At 40.5% G+C, this 20,673-nt stretch overlaps 1 protein-coding gene across 1 annotated transcript in view; it reads left to right on the top strand.

The window, feature by feature from the left end:
- The window catches only part of cdh23 (cadherin-related 23), a 158,673-nt gene that overhangs the window by 17,516 nt on the left and 120,484 nt on the right, over positions 1–20,673 (top strand). The gene's annotated exons all lie outside the window — the stretch shown is intronic.

Genomic DNA, 20,673 nt, shown 5'->3' with positions numbered 1-20,673 from the left:
TGTCACAGGAACAGGCAACGTATCATTTTAATCTTCACCACATTTTTTTCTTGGAGTCATGAACATTAAAAACACCACCAAGCGTCCATCAGCATCACTATCCCACTCAACCATTGCCTTCAGCATCATCTGTATCATTATCATCTGAGTGGAATGGTTTGTACTGCACCCAGGAAAGGTTGCAGTATCCCACTGAGCCCACTGTAAATCATCATCATCACCATGCCAAACAACATTGCCTTCATAGTTGCTTGGTTTGGCATCTTTGTCCAGCAGCACTAAGCAGTTTCTGGCAGAGGGCCATCCCTTCAGTCAGCTGGTGTTCTGACCAATGAAGGGCATGGGTGTGTTGGTGGGTGGCGCTGCTAATTCCCCTAACCACTCTGTCCAGGTTGCCCTCTGCCCATGAATCATTGTGTCCTCTGGGCTTCAGTCCAGCAACACCTTCCAACGGTCCAGAGGGCTGTCAGTCATGTCCCTGGCCCGGCCTGTGATGGCTTCTTCAGTGGTGTGATCATGAGGTCGGCCTGAGTGATTGGACAGTGATAATTTGTCAAGATTATTGTTTATTAGCTCAGCAGATGTCCTCGTATAGGTGGCCCCCTAATTCATAAACCCACACACTCTCTGTCTCTCTCACACAAGCACACACTAGAGTCAAGTGTTTGTGTGTTTGTACGATACTGTATTATAGTTTGCACTATATTACATAGTGAAAAATGGTATAACGTCCTTTACGTGCACACGTTTCCTCAGACCTCTTACTATCCAACACTCAGCCCAGAAACAGTTTCAGTACTAAAATCGTTCTTATTCTTGATTTGTGAAGAAAGAGCAGATTAAAAATACATATTTTCTCATCTCAAGGTTCGATGCAATAATTGTCCAAAGAATAAAGGATTGTTAAATTGACCTTTCAGGCCACAATGGATGTGGTTTAATCATATTCAAAGATTCAGACCATCCTCTATACTTTGTTAGGCCATTATTTTATTTTACCACAAATTTGAAGAGCATACATGAGCACCTGTCAGATTGACTGAAAGCCAAACTACATGACTTGAGCACAGTGATCAGGTTTCTACAGCCACCTTGACTGGTCGCATTCAGTTACCATTGAGGTTGTTTGGCTAAGTCTTGTTGATGATGTAACATCATAGGGTACGTGTCTGCAGGTTGCGTGAGGTGACACCAGTTTGTGCTATTTTGTCTAATAACAAATTGACTGGCACATACAGAGCTATTGATATTGTATATTAGAGATTAGAATGCAGTCTTTCCTCAGTTAAAACTGGTCCGTGTATATGTGCACATACTTGTGGCACTTTTGGCCTTGCTAGGCAGCAGATCAATGACTTCAGCTCATCACCTTGGAGCCAGTATCGCCTCAGCTCGTATGGCAGGCAGGAGCACATGATTATTTATCAGAGAGTAGAGGGAACACATCCAAACACAGCATGGATATTTGATCTGAGACTGCGCCCACCCGTCTCCTCCTCTCACCAGCAAGGGGTTTGGTTCAGGAACCAACACAAAGTGCTTGAGTGATGCTGCACAGATGTGTGCTTTTAAAGGCACATGTAACACAATGGGAGAAGGCCCTCACTCAGCATGAACACACCTCTGACTTATGTGCTGTCTTTTACCTCTGAGTCCAACATTTTGACTGTCTTCCAAACAACAACCTCTTTTTGATCCAATAAACCTAAGAGGAGTCTTGAGTTCCCACTGCCTGGATAATGCCTGGGAAGTGTGGTTAGGCTACATTAGTGTTCTGTTGAATGCTGCAGTGATACAATGATTTATTTCAATATGTATAAGAATATTTCACTGAGTGCATTGATGTGTTTACATTTCATGTATTTTTGTCACATCCAGGCAGTGGGATCATTCACTCTTAGGGGGGGTAGCTAAACAGAGGAGCTGATGTTTAAATGCAGTGGCAGATAACAGTATGTGTTGTCAGGAAATGGGATGTGTAATTAGACTGAGAGAACACTTTGATTAAACGCTCTCATTTCCTAATCCACTTTGCCCTGATTCGGCAGATTAAGCTCTCTACTGAGTAATTAACTTGTGGAAAGAACACAACATTTGTTAAATATAAGAAACTTCCACACTCTGCTGGGATGGTTCCTGCTCATCTGTTATTTTATGCCAATTGAGCATAAGGCCTCACTGTCTGATGAAATTAAAAAGTTTAAATTGTGCAAACATTATTACAACTCTTTCATTTGTAGGGGATAAGCTATTGTGTACATTCAAGTTCTTCTTCTTTTTTTAACAGAGAAAGTAAGAAGCATTCTAGAGCAGAGGTTTCTGGCTGTATTCATTATTCATTACATGAATAAAAGTCATTTTAGTCATTGTGAGTCATTAATGTCCATATGCACATTTTCAACAGAAAGGCATAGTGGAAACAAAATGGTACTAATTTTCCCTTTTCCCCCGTAAGATAATGTAACATATCAGATGTGCAAAAAGGCATAACTAGCAGTTTCAATATAACCAGGCAGAACACCACCTCTTGTATGAGCCCTAATCAACCGTATTATTTCTTCTAATTCTTACAGTATATTTTCTTACTTATATTATTTTAAGATTGTAGAGAAATGAGGCTTCAGAGGCAGGGCTCTTTTGCCAGCTAGATTTTTTTTTTTTTCCTGTGCATTAGAATTTTAGCCAAATATACCGGGGAAACAAGTAGAACTTATTCTCTCTCCTTTTCTGTTTCCGTGTTCCCCTTTGCTCCCTCACATTCTTCTCCTGCCACAATAAATACCTTGCACTTTTAATTTAGCTCCGTAACATTCCTAATTCAATAACAATTAAGGAGAAGGAAGTAGCCCCAAGGAACGACTTATTAAAGCCTTCCTCTAAACGTGTTGATAATGTCGGCGTACTCTCTCCCCAGCCAATTCCCCACTGTTGGCTCACTAGCGCAATCTACATCAACTATGGCCTCCTGTGGATATTGTCTCTCTTTCACAGCTTCCTGATTCAGTATATTGACGATGTTCGCCTTGTCCGCCCTCATAAACAAAGCAGCATTCATAACTATTGCTAGCTATTGTAGATTTATGGTTTGCTGATGTGAGTACTCATTTATCGTGATAGGACAAATGCATCCCAATATTGAAGCTTCATCCAATATTTGAAAGCAAAGTTGCCTGTGACGAAGCATAAATATTTTTGAGTTCAATGAAGTTAGTCAGTTTAATCAATACATTTGTCAGTAATCCCTTTGAGGAACTAAACGAATCCACTGTGGATGAAGTATGTGTTTAATTGTGCAACATGCAATAATTTGTTGAAGCCATCATTACAGATATTTTACAATAAGAATGTATCAAATTACATGATAAAAAAGTGGAAAAAATGTAAACGCGGTCATAGTGATGAACTTACAGTGACTCATCACCCAATTATGCAGCTCTATGCTGCTTTGAGCTTTATATTGAGTTTTGGCTCATTGTATAGCTAGCCAGTCTGTACATTTACATTTGTTGCCACTCCCCACTGCTTCCACTGTGTTGTTTTTAGCTGTTGCAAGAAGCTGTTTTTATCTAAAAAGCCATAAACACCCACCGTATAGTACCTACGCCCCAGCAAACAGCAGACAGACACAGTTAACACTACAGAGATGCTACCCCCTCTTAAACATTCAATGTCTGCTCTACAATTAAAATAAAATAGATAATAATTCAATAAAATAATTGTTATAATTTGACAATTTCATAAAGGATACAGCAAAATAATAATACATTAATAATCTATTTTATTATGAAATTGTGAAACATAATGAGCACAATATATTTATTTTTGTTGGCTGTTATCTATGCTGTGTTGCTTTGTATTTATTGTTTTTAATACACCTTTACACCCACACCTACCTATAGGGAAATAGCCAAATATTTCCCTCAGGTGTTGATGGAGACCAAAAACAGAGTACAAAGAAGTGACTCTTCTGTTTACCAGTTGGCAAGAAACACAACTCCAAATAAAAAGCTAATGGTCGTCCATAACTGCTAGATGTGTAATGGGCAACTTTGGTTTGCTATATCAACTTAAATGTGATAAAATGTGATGTATCGCTACACTTTTTAGAAGACATTACTGTTGAACATTTTATGTTAAAGGCTGCAAATATTGGTTTGAGGCTTTTGCCTTTAGTGTTTGAGAACCCATATTTGATTCCCAGTTTATGACACTTGGCTGGAGATAAAGGACCTTTAACTAAGCGGAGGAGTTTTTTCTGCTGCTGATCAATTGATTGGTCAGACCTTTACCTGGTGGTAGAGCCTCCTACATATCCGACTATCTCGCTGCAAATCGGCTGATTTACCCAGGACTGCTGAGTAGAGCCAAGCATGCCCCTTTTGATCTGTTGGGCGTGAGCTGCTTCATCAATGAGCGATAAAACACATTTCAGATTTAGAGAAAACTCGCTCTGTTAACATCAATACATTTCCCCCATTGCACTATTTTCTATTATTTCACTCAGACACATTGTCATCAATTTAGTACTCGATTATGGAAAAACAATTAAATATTAATAATACAAATATCAAAAATACGTTGAGGTAAATATGTACCTGGATCTGAAAATCTAGATGACATTAATCATTGAAATATCCCAGTAACGACATTTGGATTCTTTGGGGGCAGCCATGGTAAGTGGTGGTGCTCAGTGAACAACAAATCAGACTTGTACTGGGTTTCTGTGTGTGAATGTGTCAAACTCATCAAGTGGAAGTTTATTCCTGCAGAAGATCATTAATGCTCAATAAACCTACTTTTGGATACATGACCAATAGTGATTTATATGAACAGTGTTAGTAAATATGACATTTATTTGGAAAGGCAAGAAAGAATGTGTTAAACAACACATGCTGAGAATTGCTGCAACAAAATATCCAAAAGCAATGACGGGACCTCATCCATCAATTTTGACATAAGATTAACATAAGAAAAACAAACATAAAACATGTGGAGAATTGCTATATTCCTTCATTGCTTTATGCCCAAGGGCTAAAACTTTCCCCTTGATATTAAGTTTTATTCGTTAGGAGTGGAAGTCTAGACTCAAATATTCAGAATGAGTGGGAACCTTCTTTTTGACATTTAAAAATGTCTCAAATTTTACCTCACTGGCAGATTGTTCTGCAAAAGACGAATAGAATACTATCTGTTCTCCACTGCTGCAGATCAGATGGCAAAAACAGAAACATAAAAAGAGAAATAAGTACCAATGAGCAGAGATAAAATGAAGTGGTAATCAGGGTATTGTCAGGAGGAGGAGGGGGCAGTCCCTCCAATATTTGATGTGGTGTTGTTGAATGTTGACTGATATTCAGGGCTGTCTTTTCTTGCAGCATACATGCTTTAGATTTGTTTGCACACAGGCCTGTTGATGCTCCTACTTTCCGCCCTCATTTAGCCAAATTGGAATTCAATGTGTTTTTCCTTCTCTGCATCTCCAGCAAAGGCTGTTGCATCTGTCACTGTGAGTTTGAGTTGGCGGATGTGTATGCCAGTGACTATTTCTTTGTCTGTGCCGGTCTATCTTAGTTGTATAAATCCTATCTACCAGCTGCAGAAATGAAGTGTCCCTCTGTGTTGAGGTTTGAACCACCTGATCTCAGCAGGAGATGAGTCCAAACGTGTCCGGGAGATATTCATAATGACTGGAAGTTTTTTCTCTCCATGTGAAGAGTCCTCGCCTACCTCATTTTAGGAAGGGGATACATTTGATCTTCTTACTTCCTCTGACAGCTCTCTGCTGTCATTGAGCTGTTGCATTGACTCCCACAGTGGCTCCCAATAATGCCAGCAGTCTTCCATCCATGAGGGACCTCTGTTTTGGTTTAGTCAATCATGCCTTATCTCTCCCCCATGGTGCCTTGCTTCCCCCTTCCTCCCCCCAGGAAATAATGGGGTCCACGGTTCAGTGGTGTCTGCAAACACACCATCCATCATGACGCTGTACTGCATTATATTGTCTGCACTTACCCGGCACGTGATGTGTTAGTGTTATTATGGCCCATGCAAAAAATCACAATACTCTGGCCTCTCACTGCAACATTGCTTTTGGGTTTCCAGAAACACTGCACATTGCACACATAAGATATTTACAATAAATTATTCCTAGATATTTTGGGGACTTTGTTTGACAATATTTTGCATCCTTCAAAAATGCATTTATAAAACTCTTGTAAGATCTATCTTTTCGAGGCCAATCTACCTCCACATGAGTGAGGATGATCACATGTAGCAAATAAATGTAACAATGTATATTGTGATGTTGGTGGTGTCTGTATTTTGCCCCCTGTCACTGTATGGTCTCATTTTTTACCTGTCTTGCATTTCTAATCAGCTACGTTAACTTGAGGTGTGGTGACATTATATGCCTACAAGCAAACTGCATGGACAGTTGACAACATGACACAGGTGTGAACTCTCAGGGTGTGTTTTTGATTTGATTTTGCAAAGTGAGTGACATACCCGATAATGTTTTGCTTGCTTGCACATCAATACAACAATTTAATTAATTTACAGTAAAGCTCATTTTCAGACTTTAGTATTATAAGCATTCAATAATTAGATTTTTATCATTGATGTGTTGGGTAGTTGGTAGAATTTTATTGCTGCAGTGAGGTGGAACTAAGTTGAACTCAATCAATGACAGTGAATCCAATTTTGATATAATGCATTTGCACTATACATTTTGGACTTGTCAGTATGGAAGCCATGTAATTGCGTACCTAAAATTACTATGAATTAGCACACATTGGAACTATTTATATTTATGTAATATTTATATACAATTACCTCAAAGATTAAGTTGATTAACTTTTCTTCTCCACCACTGAACTTGAATTCTTGCAGGTGTAGCAAAAACTCATTACAGTAAATTGTCCTCGTAAGAACATTTTATCCTTTAGCAACACACTGATGTAGGGAATGTCTCTCTCATGCTTTTAGACACAGCCTGCTCAAAGAGGGGGATTCACTGCATGTTGAGAAGTGTATTTTTTTTTTTTGTCAATTTGTTAGTTAGCAGAATTAAACAAACTACTAAACCAATTACCATGACATTTTTTGGAGAGGCCAGGCATGACCAAAGGAAGAACCCATTAAACTTTGTAGCGGATCCAGGTAAACGGGCATTGTTTTCTTTCTTTCTTTAACATGGTGAGTTGGGCTGTTAGCCTTGCCGGATGTATGCACTCTTCAACTCCCTTCTACATTGTAATATATAAAATTGTAAACTATATTTATAAAAATTTGTTGAATATTTAGACTTAATTTTGGGCATACAAAATTCTTTATAGGGTGATTACAATCACTGCTTGTCTTCCATGTAGAGAAAACATTTTTTGTCGTTTGAACAACAGTTTTGGTGTTTGTGTTATTGAAAACAGTTTGGCCCATTTCTGTCTTTTGAGGATATTGCGAAGCTGTAAGGTGACGGCTGAGACAGTGATCTGATGTGGCAGGAGCTGGAGGAATAGACAAGTTTACTGTGTTTACTGCCTCTTGACTAGGCACTTGCAATGTGAATTACAACTAGGGGAAACCCAACCATGACCTTGCACCTTCACATTTGACTGGCTGATACTGTCGGTTTACAGTTTATAGCAGTCGTTGTTGGGTGCTTATAGATCCACCTTTAAAACATCACCCTGGGGAGGTGATATATCAGTGTTCAACATGGTCTCCAGTTTCAGCAGCACAGTCTTACATCTTATGTAAGACTTGTTTTCAGAGAATCTGTCTTAGACACTTCACACTGTAGCAATCCTCTTTCCAACTACTTTTGTGGTGTGGCCCATTCTATTCAAGTTTTCCTGTGTTTTGACCAGACATAGAATGAGAATACAAAGAGACAGAAACAAAGATGGGGAAACATGCTGAAAAGCCCATGGCTGTGTGTGTGATATTTCTCTAGGTTGTAAAAGTTAATTGAAATTGTCTGTGGGAATGTGGTGTGACACCAGGTTGAGCAGCGCTGCCAAGGCACACAGCACTGTGCTGACAGGCGTCACTGCGATGGTGGCAGCGTTTAGATTACCTGACTAACTGAAGCTGGGCTCTTCCACACTGATACAGGTTAACACTCTTTTTTGGCTCCAAATGACGCCTGCACTCTGTCTGCGTCCGTCGATGTGATTTTTAGCATCCAGGCTGGTCACTCCGTTCTTTGTTTCTGGGGTAGACACTGATCCATAATTGCTCTGGTGTGTGTGTGTGTGTGTAAAAGAGAAAGATCAGACATGTAGAATCATCAAAGAAAACACTTTTTTGATAGGGATTGTACTTTTTTTATTTTTTTTTTACATTACCCCAAATTGTGAGTATCATCTCAGAGTCCAGTTTGTTGACGTGTGTGTGTGTGTGTGTGTGTGTGTGTGTGTGTGTGTGTGTGTGTGTGTGTGTGTGTGTGTGTGTGTGTGTGTGTGTGTGTGTGTGTGTGTGTGTGTGTGTGTGTGTGTGTGTGTGTGTGTTTTTTGAGACGCCTCAGGTTTAAACCAATTTTAATCCTAGGAGTACCAGCAGATGATCAAAGTATTTAGAGGGTAAACCATCCACCTGAAAGGGCTTCACAACGTGTATGTGTTTTTGTGTATTTACAACCTCATTCAGACAAATGTTTAAAAAAAAAAAACACATTCATTTACTGAAATGATTTTTCTTTAGCTGTTTATCCATTTATCACTAATATTTATGCATTGTTTTAGTTTTTACTATTTGTTTACGTTTGTGTGTGTGTGTGTGTGTGTGTGTGTGTGTGTGTGTGTGTGTGTGTGTCGATTGTGTGTGTGTGTGTGTGTGTGTGTGTGTGTGTGTGTGTGTGTGTGTGTGTGTGTGAGCGTGCGCGCGCCTGTTTGCTTGTGAGCACGCATTACCCCATTCTCCAGCACTGAAAGGTGCATTGCTGGGTGGCAGATCAGCTTCTTGCAGCTGTTTATCTGGCCCAGGTGGGTCACGGCTGATACCTGCCTGAGCCACGCAGAGCAGCTAACCTGGAAATTGATGTTTCACATCAGCGACCACCTCTCTCTGCTCCGTTGCAGGGAAGCTGCAGGAGTGAGGAGGAGGGGGTATCTGTGTGCTTGTGTCTGTGAGTCTGTTTGGGTATGTTTCTTGCATATGTTTTCATCTGTGCCCCTTTGATGACGGACATGCATGTGGTGGTTAGTGTCCTGTCTGGAAGCAATATATTGCTGTCGTTTGTTACACAGGTCTTGATTCCACTGAAAGTATTTTTAGCATATGAAAAAAAGCTTTTTTCCAATTACAGAGAAATATGTAAGAAAAAACAGGAAAACTCCAAATGTTCTTTGAAAATCAGAAGGTTATAGGTCTCGAGGACAACACGAGGGACTTTATATTATATATAAATATATTTATATATTGCTGTATTGTTACCAGACATTGCTGCTTTACTTGCAACCCATTCCCTGATATACGGTGCGAGTCTAGTGTCCATATTAGCTGAATTTGTTCTTTTCCTTTGCATTAGCATTTGCTGGGATGTAACTTGTGGCAGTAACAGAAAGTGTGTTAAATTAGAGGCCTGCAGTGTAATATCAACTTAGGTCACTTGAGGCTGGTGTACATTCTATGAAGAAAGGTTATCTCGTCCTTGTCTTGAAAGCTGACATTTGTTCTCATAAAGGCCAGCATGCTGGTGCCAGATAGGATTAATTGACAAGTGGGGTGACTGCACTCTATGTCCCCCATTTACAGACCAGTCTGTGGTGCAGATCTGCTTTTGTTTTGTGGTGTCTTAATCTCTCTGTCTTCTCCAACCGCGGAGAATGATCTCACTCACTTATTCACCTCCTCTCACCTTGGTTACGGTCTCATTATGCTCCCAGTATGTCGCCATTCACTGCGAGGTGAGGGAATGTAGCCTCATAGCTTATTTAGCATGTTGTCAATTTGGTTTCTCTAAATGTCTCATATGTGTCAGTCTTCTAAATTCATGCATGTTAGCTCTTAGCTGTAGACACAGTGAGAGGCTGAGAAAACATGTGAAACTGTGCGTGTTGTGTTTGTGTGTGGTTTTCCACCCTGGTGGGATGGTGAGCTGGAGAGAGTGAGGTATAATTGAACTCCTCTCTCTTATCTCACAGCCAAGAAGGTGTTTGACATTTAACAGGCCTCCTTAAAAGCACGGATCTTTTTTTTTTTTAAGGAATAAGGCAGTCTAGTCTGTCCTCTTTCCAATCTGTCTTTCGTTTTCACTCTCTCTCTCTTTTTCTGCCAAGCACACGTTCCTGTTCTTTGTCTCTTTCTCTCCCCTATTTGTTCCTCTGTGCAGTCGTTTGTCTGCTGTGAGAAGTCGGTTGCAAACAACTCCTGGGCTTTTCTGTTGTCAGGCGTTGTGCATACGAGATAGTGCGGTTTTTCTAGCTGATGATTTTCCACTGACTTTCCACAAACTACACATACAAAATACTGAGCTGCTTGTATTGTACCCCTAAATCAAATCTTTCACGGTTCTTAGAAGAAAGTAATTAGGGTACACATCTGGACACGTTCAGGACAGTGTAAGAGAGGATTAGTAGGGTGTGTGTGAGATGAGTCCAAAACTGATCAACCAAAGCAGCTGTCACTGCCCAGCTCCCCTACTCACCTCCCTTGTTTTTTATGCTTCCCTCCATCACTCTGTCCCTCTCTCCAGATTGACCAAGGAGGTCAATTGCCAATTTGCCAGTGCCAATGTCTTTGTCAGGAAACAATATTAATTTTGGCTAATTAGGACCTGAAGCTAATGAGCGCTACAGATAATGAGTTCATTTATAATCCATAAAACAAGTGTGGTGTGTTACGGGATAAAAAAAGCTTTAATGGTGGCAGCCGGACATCAGATTAAGGCAGCGGCGTAGCAAACAATCTGGACACATGCATTTTGTCACACACACTCACACATTTACCCTCTCTCTCTTTCTGTCACACACACACACTTACTTTAGACTCTGGCATGTCTGCATTGCAGTCCTCTGCTGGTCAGCTTTAGCACATTTTCAGCCTAGCTTTTTGGACCGTTACCATCTTCTTCATGTATCAATGTCTGTCCCCTCTTTTTATTCATCTTTCTCTCTTTCTCTCTGTCCCTGCCACTACCTGCCCGTCTCATGGGAAGCATGGGTTCAGTTCTGACAACAGAAAGAAAGAAACAACTAGTGAGAATGCAAAAGAAAGTAAGGGGGGTGGAATAGAGGAGAGAGAGAGAAAAAGCTAGGGAGGAAGAAATTATATATATATATAGGGATGTGAAAGTTGAGAAGGGAATAGATATTGGCAGAGAGGAATGGGGCGGTGATAGGGACTTCACAGCAGATGGATACAAGAGAGTGAAGCCGAGATGAGGAAGATAGAGATGCACAAGTGACTCTGCCCATATAGATAAAGCCCAGCTGGCCTTGGCCTGGCCTGGACAGTCATTGGGCTGTATGGAGTTAGTTGCACCTGACCAGGATCCAACATGCTAGTGTGGCCTGCGGAGCACGGTGCAATTCTAAAACTCTTACACCTTTTGGACTTGTGAAACAACACTGTGGATCTGATCACCAAAGCTTTAAGCTTTGTGTTATTGTTTTAGTTAAAAGACCCTTAGAGGCTGAAGTTGCATATTGTACATTTGCAGTTTAATGAAGCGTTGCCTGATAGTTTATCTGAGAAAATTGGAACAAATCATTACATTAGTTTTTACCACTCAAATGTGATGAGACGGGCAAAATGCTTAGTAAGGCACAGGCCCTCAATGCTATACAGTGGGAAGTGAAATTTTGCTGCCGAACTTTGCCACTAGCTTGACCAATGTAGCAGATCAGCTTTAACGCTAACTCTAAATGACATTCGAGGAAAATGTCCTGGTCGGTATTTGTACCAACCATTTGTGTTGTTCCTGTGCTGTTGTCAAGGGCCAGCATCTGCTATTTGAGAATAGGCTGCTGCAGCAACAGGATTCATCCTGTCAATTCAAATAAATCAAAGCCACTGATGCTGTTTTTTTTCTCTTTCTTTTCACTCACCTAAAATGCAGAGTTAAAAAACAAACATGAGCAGAAGCATCACAGGAACAAAGCACTGCTAAAGACGCACGAGAAAATGTTTTAACTGTCAGCACATTTAACACGGCCTATAACTGCTTTCTTTAGGAAGTTCTGATTTTAACATTGCTGTGGCAGGGTGTGGCTTTTTTTGTTATAGGACTACTGTATAGACAAGGTAGTACACTTCATGTAACTAAAAAAAAGAAGACAACCCAAAGTGAGATGATTTATAAGTATAATAACAATGTATTATGGTTTTAGCAAGAGAGTAGACCTTCACATTTTGCCTTGTCTTATCACAACTGGAACTAATAACATACTAACAACAGCATTCTATGAACGGTACATGTGGCAGTAATAAGGCCCTCGTAAGGTCTGCTGGTTTAATAACACCCCAACATAATTCTGCTATTAGCTCAGCATGGGACCAGTTTAAATGTCAGAAGCATAAGAATGAAAATGTTTGGTTTCAAGTAAGCTAACTCTGAATAACCTTGACTTGGTCAGTCAGCACTGGTAGCTGCTTGAGTTGCTTTGGGAGACTAGAGATTTTGCTTGGCAGTTACTCCTTTCTATATTTTTTGTTCTCGTGTATTCTTATTACTTAAAAGCCATTAATTTCTCATTTTTTTCAGTGTACACACCAGCCAGCACGCAGCTAAGGGGTTTATTAAAAGAACAAACTGTAGTCCTTTATTAATAAAACAAAAACTGAATCGTTGTCTAATCTGTCAGGTTATCAGTAGGTGAGATAAATTATATGACTTGTAACACAAGCCTGGCAACCAATAAAATGAAAAAATTAATCTGAAGGTATAGTTGCTATTAAATTGCTCTTATGCCTTGATGAAACATTCATGCTTTTGTCCTCTTCACGATCCCCTCATCAAAACAGGGATATGGTTGCTGATTCTCCGAGCATTCACATTTTTGCTATAGCTATATTTGTCGATAGAAGGAGCCCCTGTTTTCACTCTCCATGCCAATGACAGCCAGGGCTGGAGGTGAACTGAGTGGCCACAGCCTCATTCTTGACCCCAGCGCCTGCCATTCTGCAGCAATCCCATCCACAGGGCTGACATGAAAAAACATCAGCCTTATATTTCACTCACACAGGGGCCAAATGATAAACATGTAAACCGGAGAGAAAAGGAAAAAGGCCAAAAGGGAGAGGCTTTTTGTTTTAGTGTGTGAGTGTGGCTTCTCATAGACTGTGGCATGTTCCATTACCCGACCATGATTTAGCTCACTCTCAGGTAACAGTCAGCCCTGGTGAGGTCAGCAGAGGGCCAGAGTCAGAGAGAGGCAATGTCGGGTGGGTGAAAGAGGGAGGCAAATAACTGAATTAAAAATTGAGGTGAGCAGTAAAACAGGAGGAAAAGAGCAAGGAATGAAGTTGGAACGAAAAGGGAAGAATTGGCCAGGCGTTCCAAATTGACAGTGCTGATGGACGTTTTGGCGCCTTTGTAGAAGTGGCACAGTTTAGGGTGGGTGCGTGTGTGTTTGGGGCGGGTGTTTGCGTTTGTGACGACAGGCCAGACTGGCTCAGCCATCACTACGGAAGCCTCAGTAGCACACAGCCACCTGTCCAGTCCTATCAGCGCTGCCTGTGTCCCTCTGTCTGACCTCCGCAAGCGTGACGGAGCGTGACGAGAGGATGACAAAATGAAAAAGAGAGCGAGCGGGAGGACAGCAAGACTGTGATGGGACGGAATGGAAAAGAACAAGAGCAAAGAACTTTCCTGTGTGATCAGGGGGTGAACGGAGCTGCGTGTGAATATGCAGTGACAGGTCTGCCCCTCCACACCATTGTGTGGGATGACTGTCCACTAATGTCCTTCACTGTCCATCCGACTTCCGCAATGTGATTGGTTAGTCACAGCCTTGTCACTCAGTGTTTACATCATTTCGCCATTTGGGTGTATTAGAAAGCCAATCTTGAGCCGGACATCCAATCATACGCCTCGTCTGCCTCAGTTCACTTTAGACTGAGGTGAATCGCTCTCATTGGATTAAGGGCAAATGGATGATTCATATCTGGACGGCAGCGTCAACTTCACATGTACTCTGATCACCAAATGTTCTGGTATGTTGTGTGCACTTCAAGCCGTCCCGTAATCTATATTTTAGACTTTCCACTATGTAACTTGTTTTGCTTAACCTTTTAAAAAATACACTTTTATAAGGGGTTCAGAGAATAATTTCTGATGACATCATTGTATAACTTCTTGGAAAAATCTTGCTGCCTTTCTGCAAGCTTAGGAGAACAAAAGAAAACAGACTCCACACCTCGCTTTGTTGTTGTGTTTTGTTTTCCACAGTGAGGATTTTGATTTTAAGCTAAAGGTACATAAACCATTTGTTGTCAACATTTTACTCTTCCCATTTGGGCTTTTTAAGTCATACCACGAGCCATAGCCTCTCTGTTGAAGACAGCCATACAGTGCATACAGTAAACTATTCTGTACTCACTGTCGCTCTCATCAAGAGAAGCTCACTGAACATAAGATTTACTTGCAAATCTCCATTTATTTTTTTTCCTAAGAGAGTTTTAACTTGACATGCATACAGGATGACCTTCAGGAAATGTGTATGTGATTTACAAGTCTGTGTCTTTGTGTCTATATCTTAAAACATGTTTCAGTGTTATTACATTTTTTATCAATGTGTCTCAGTTTATTTAAAAGCAGGACGTGTGGTCGTGGAGGTGTGCATTTCTCTCAGGAATGGCTAAAGGAAAGACAGAGGGTGTTCTCCTTCCATCCGTGACAGATTTAGTCATAAATCTGTTGGATTAATACACAGCCTCCCAAGGACTCTCGTGGTGTGTGTTGTTGAAACACAGGAGTCACTTAAAGCCAGACTCCAGGCACTATTTGTCTTTGGCTCTCTTCCCCATCACAGTTATTGATGTCATGATGTCATACACACACACACACACACACACACACACACACACACACACACACACACACACACACACACACACACACACACACACACACACACACACACAAAGGAGAGAAGGCCAGTCAGAAATAAAGAGAGGTTAAATGAGAGGAACATTTGATAGAAAAGGGTAAATGACTTATTTCAAAGTAGCCAGTAAAATCTAATGATTTCTATGTGATGAATTGGCTTTTTATAACATACCTATATAATGTCATTTGAAGATCATAATTGTAATTTGCACCTCATTTAGTCGGTCAATTGTACTCATCTGCAACAGTTTTGCCAGTTTTAAGAAATGGCATTTTTTTATTCATAGCAAAAAGGCTTGAAAACATAATCGGACCATAAACATAATCTCTCTTTCCATCTTTTCTTTTATTGCTGGCTGTCTAACTGACCTCCCTGAGGAAAAACGGTTTACTGTCAGTCTCCACGGCTGCCTTCATCCTACAGAGAAATATCCTATCTGCATGCATCCTCTTCTCAGCTATTAAAGATGCCCCCTGAACACATACACCTCTCTTTGTATGGAAATAGGGGTCCAAGCACTCAGTTACCTGCCACTGGTCTATTGTTATTCCAGGTAGATCTGTTGGGTTTATTTCCACGTCCAACTGGCTTCCCAGAAGCAACCTGATTGTCTTGACATTAACGCAGCACATAGCTCCGTGGGCAGCGAAGGCAGCGATGAGATGATTTCAACTCATTTCCATCTTATTTCTAAAGGAAGAGAATAAAGTTTAATTTATTGTGTGTTTGAGTGGAAGTGAGGGTGAGGAAGTTAATGCATGTGCCCCCAAGAGATCTCTTAAAAGGATGAGCCTGAAAGAGTGACTTAAATTCCTGATGGAATCTCACTCATAAATTACCCTCAAAGTGCTTCATATGAGCCACGTCTGAACAGCTGAAGCAGTTGGGGCCCTATATGGGTCTGACTTCGGAGGATTTTGTCTCAGAGCTGCATCCTGCTTGATCAATACAAATATCCTTCATATAGTTTGTCCCTTCATCCATTAATTGGCGAGTATAGTTCACTTCCGCCTTGTATCTTAATAGTTTAATTTGATGTTTGTTTAATTTGATGTTTGCACTGTGAACAACTTTAACAGCTATATTCTTGTTTCTCACTTTAACAAACTTAAATCGCATTTCTTCACGAGAATGCACCATTGTCAACCAGTTTGACTGCATCAATCTTTCAGTGCATGGATTCAAACAGATGCCAACACAGTACTTCACAAACGGAATCTGTTATTGCACACGGTCAATTAGCAGGACGGGGATTTGTTTGCTCACTCTTTAGCGCCGTGGCTGTTATCCCAAACCTAATGGATCAGATGATGAAACGTATACAGCATTATGCTTACAGAGTCACAGTCTTATAATCACAACTCATCTGTGACAGATGTGAAGGCTTTCCATTACTGCTTCTCACCACAGAGTTTATACTGTAAAATTTCTCTTCACATGACAATACACTTTAAAGTAGGGGACAAAATACAGACAGTGTACTGAGTGAGCTCATGCTGCCAGTTAGCAGAAGACAGTATTGCCTGCGTGAATTTTTGATGAGAGTGATTGATGTGAGGCAGCGTGGCTTCAGCTTGGCGTTGCTGATGTGTTTGAAGGCTCTCTTTGTCAGTGGATGGACAGTGTGGTAACATGAGTGGCACCGCACTGACTCATCAGACTCAGGCTTGAGCCCTTTCTCGAGACAATTCATCAAGTATTTATTCAGAGCAGGTAAAGATCAAGATTCTCTCGGTCAATCTTTGTCTTGAGGTGGCCTCATTTTTTTTCTTCTTTTTTTTCGTGTAATGCTTTGCTTGACAGCGTACTGAACACTGCCCATATACCCATTAAGCCTCTGTGTACCATAAAATTCAAAGCTATAATTCACAACATGCCTGAAATTGCAGTCCTGACAATGCCTGTCCCCCTGAATCAGTGCTTGGATGAACGAGAGGTCTGGAGATGTCACCAACATAATGAACAGGGCTTTGGCCTATAGCCCCTGTTCTTTCTCAAGCCCGAGGCCCCAGGGCAGGGCTGAGCCTAGTCCTCGTCTCACACGCGCGACTCCTATTGATCCAGCAGGGATTGATGTCTTCCAGCGACTGATTTAGCGGCCCCATTGGCCCCGTGCCTTTCCTAAAAGGTTGGGCTGAGAAAAGCATGTGGCTGCTGCTGTGTATAGGTTAGCTAGTCTTTTTACTTTTCTTCTTCTTCTCCTCCCCCTCACTCTCAGTCTTCTGCCTCTCCATGCTTTGTCACATAATGTTTTATGGCAGAGCTTTTTTTCAACATGGGCACGGTGAACTGCAGTGTTTTTTTCTTCAGTGTTTTGGAAAATAAAGTGTATTTATTAACTCATCTCTAGCCACCTGTCTGTCCCTGCAGTCTCATGAATGCATCTCAGTCAATTATGAAGTGGCTATTTTTTATATCCAAAAGGTCAGAGGTTAGCTTCACTGTGACATCATGATGTTCTGCAAAAACTTATTTCTGGCCATTATTCAACATACAGGGTTTCCAAAGGGTCTTAAAAGTCAAAAGTCTAAAACATTTTTATCAGAATTGTAGGCATTTTAAATACGTTAAAATGTTAAGTACTGGGTTTTGAAATTTCTTAGTGAACGATACATCTATTAGTACACTGTGTTAAAACTACAAAACAAGGCCGACGTGGAATTGATAATGGATCAAACACTAGTGCACTCTGCTTGGCTGTTGTAAAGACTGCTGTCTCTTTCTGGAGTTTGAGAGATCTAGTGGTGTTTTAAGGGTTTTTCTCTGCTCGGCTACTTCACCTTATTTTCATTTATGGGAAAGTGTAAGTAATTCCAAGACTCTGACATTTGACATAGGTCTTAAATGTCATTATATATGGCCTGAAGTCTCACATTGAACTTGTGTAAACCTGCATAAACCCTGATATGATAACCCTGGAACAGAAGGGAAGGTTGTGATTATATTTCCTTCACTGATGATGGAGACATACAACCAAGAGGTGATGATTGTAGTTTAAATTGACTCTCATTCAGCTTTGCCTCATGTTTTTACTTTTGGCTCACTCTACGCTCTCTCTAACCATTTAAGACCAGTACAGTAGGCAGATGGTCTGGTTCTGTTAACAGATGTTGTCATGGGTGCAGTTTTGTTTCGCTCTGGTTTGACCTTACTGTCTGAAAACAGAGGGAACATCAAGGATGCAGTGTTTGAGTTTTCTGCGAGAATAAGAGGTTCGAGGGACAATGGGAGAGAAAAATCTGAGGTAGAAAGATGATTCCTCGAGCCCATCGCTCTTGTCATGAGCGCAGTGGTGCAAAGTAGAGGAGATGGGGAGGGGCAATGTTAATGTGCACTGTATCATTCATAACAGTAATACTGGCATCACTTGCTGCTAAATAGTATCATTTGTCAGTGGAAAGGGCTCGGTGTCACAGAGTTACAGATAAGCATGAGAGGACACACACACACACAAAAACTCAGCACTCTGTGCCCTTATGTTTACCCGGATCTTACATTTTCCCCAAATTCCCGAATTCTTACCCTAAAACTAAAATTGTGCTGCCCCAAACCAAATACTGGCTTAAATCATAAGATCAAATTGAGTACTGAACTCTTGTCATTTATACAAATACAGTGAAAAATACACATCTATCAAAAATGTGAAAGCATAGTTTTAAGATGTTGTGAGCCTGAACTTCTGAAGAGTCCAAAACAGATTTGAAACCACAGTTTTAACATGACATTATTCATTCATCATTCATTAATGCTGTTCAGGAGTCAAACCCTATCATTTTTTTCATTAACATATTTTACACCTCACCAAAATGCACAGATTTATTGTTTTTTCCTGACAGTAATGCCTAAGGTGTGTCATAGGCTAGACATTTCCATATTTAAGGACAAATTACCTAATTTATTTACATATTCTCATCAATTTGGCTCTGTTTGCGTTTAACTTTGGGGAAACTAAAAAAATGATGAAATTAAACCTGACGGAATTTGAAACACTAAAAAACAATAAATTAAATGGAATTCCTACACATAGAGCAATACCACATCTCCATCTAAAGTCACAGTTGCACTCTGACTGGTGTAGATAAACTAGTGTTCGGTCCAGCACATCTGCAGCTCTCCATACTGCATACTTTTAATCTGAGCAGAATCTAACTCATATGCCTAATGACTTGGTCTTTTCCAAAGTAGGAGTTAATCTTCCACAAGACTGCGACTCCCATATATAGTGTTTAGTCTAAAATGACCATTTATTCCTTCACTCAAATGTATGTCTGCACACATGGAGTAGACAATTCCTCCACAGTGGAAAGGGCCAGAAGGAGGAGGAAAAAAATCTGTTATTATTGATGACTATGAGGTAAAATGCGTAATTTGCACTGTCTTCAACCAAATTATAACTCATATTGAAGGCAGCTAAATTTGCATAAATCTCATTAGACGCAATGAGAGGGGTTCATAAATCGTTATATTAATTAGTCATTTTTTCCACCCTTTCATAGGAAAATGGGGTGTATTAATAAAATGAGAGGGGTGTGTGATTGTGAAGCCTAATTGGTCGTTGTGTTTAGCAGTTTGGAGCGCAACTGACAGGCTTGATTTAGTTTGGCTTCACCTCTGTTGTCTGACGAGTTCCTGAAGGGAGGGAGGGAGGGAGAGAGAGAGAGAGAGAGAGGTGTGTGTGTGTGTGTGTGTGTGTGTGTGTGTGTGTGTGTGTGTGTGTGTGTGTGTGTGTGTGTGTGTGTGTGTGTGTGTGTGTGTGTGTGTGTGTGTGTGTGTGTGTGTGTGTGTGTGTGTGTGTGTGCGCGCTGTGTTAGTTAACCTGCAATCGTTGCATGTGTGTATGATCTGTGTACACAGACAATTGTATTCAAATTCACATTCACACCTCTGTAAAAACCAAAACAGTCGTCGTCATGGTTTTGAACGTGTATAAAATGATTTATTAATATGAATGTTAACTGTTTTAGTGTGTGTCGAACCTTCTGACTTTCCAGTTAAGTCCAAACAATATAGCAGGTGTGAAAGGGGCCTCAGTCCACTGTCTGGACCAACCGACCAAATGTTTTTTCTAGATCAAGTGAAACATGGTTCTGATCATTTGCAGTATAACTCATTTTTTGGGGGATTTTTTGGACTTCCGGACCAATTGCAGGAATTTAAGACATTAAACAATAGAAGAAGAAAAAGCTGCAGAAGGGGGATTTTAATTTTACTGTTAGTAATACCATAATGATATTACAGTGGCAATAAAATTAATGGCGCGTAACGGTTCATTCATTTTCTCCATTCAAAGGGAAAGACTACTTTTTTTTCTATGCACTTTATTCAAACAAATTATCAAATACAATAGCCGAATATAAAACATGCAGACTCAAAACCAAAAGTTAGCAAATACGATAGCCGGATATACAACATGCAAACTTAAAACCGACCGGCCATCTTCAAACCAATCAATTAACTCCCTAAATTACAATGTAAAACCAAAAATAACCTTGAACCTTGGTTTGGACCTTGGTCAAGAAACCGCCCTAAGAGTCAGGGTTTAGGGATCTACGTCCATATTTAAGCTGTCTGAATGTTAATCTTTTGTGGATGGAAAAGAGAATATATACATATTTATAACATC

This window comes from Hippoglossus stenolepis, chromosome 12 (assembly GCF_022539355.2).
Source record: "Hippoglossus stenolepis isolate QCI-W04-F060 chromosome 12, HSTE1.2, whole genome shotgun sequence".
Taxonomy (NCBI): Eukaryota; Metazoa; Chordata; class Actinopteri; order Pleuronectiformes; family Pleuronectidae; genus Hippoglossus; species Hippoglossus stenolepis.
This window is presented reverse-complemented; position numbering and strand designations above follow the sequence as displayed.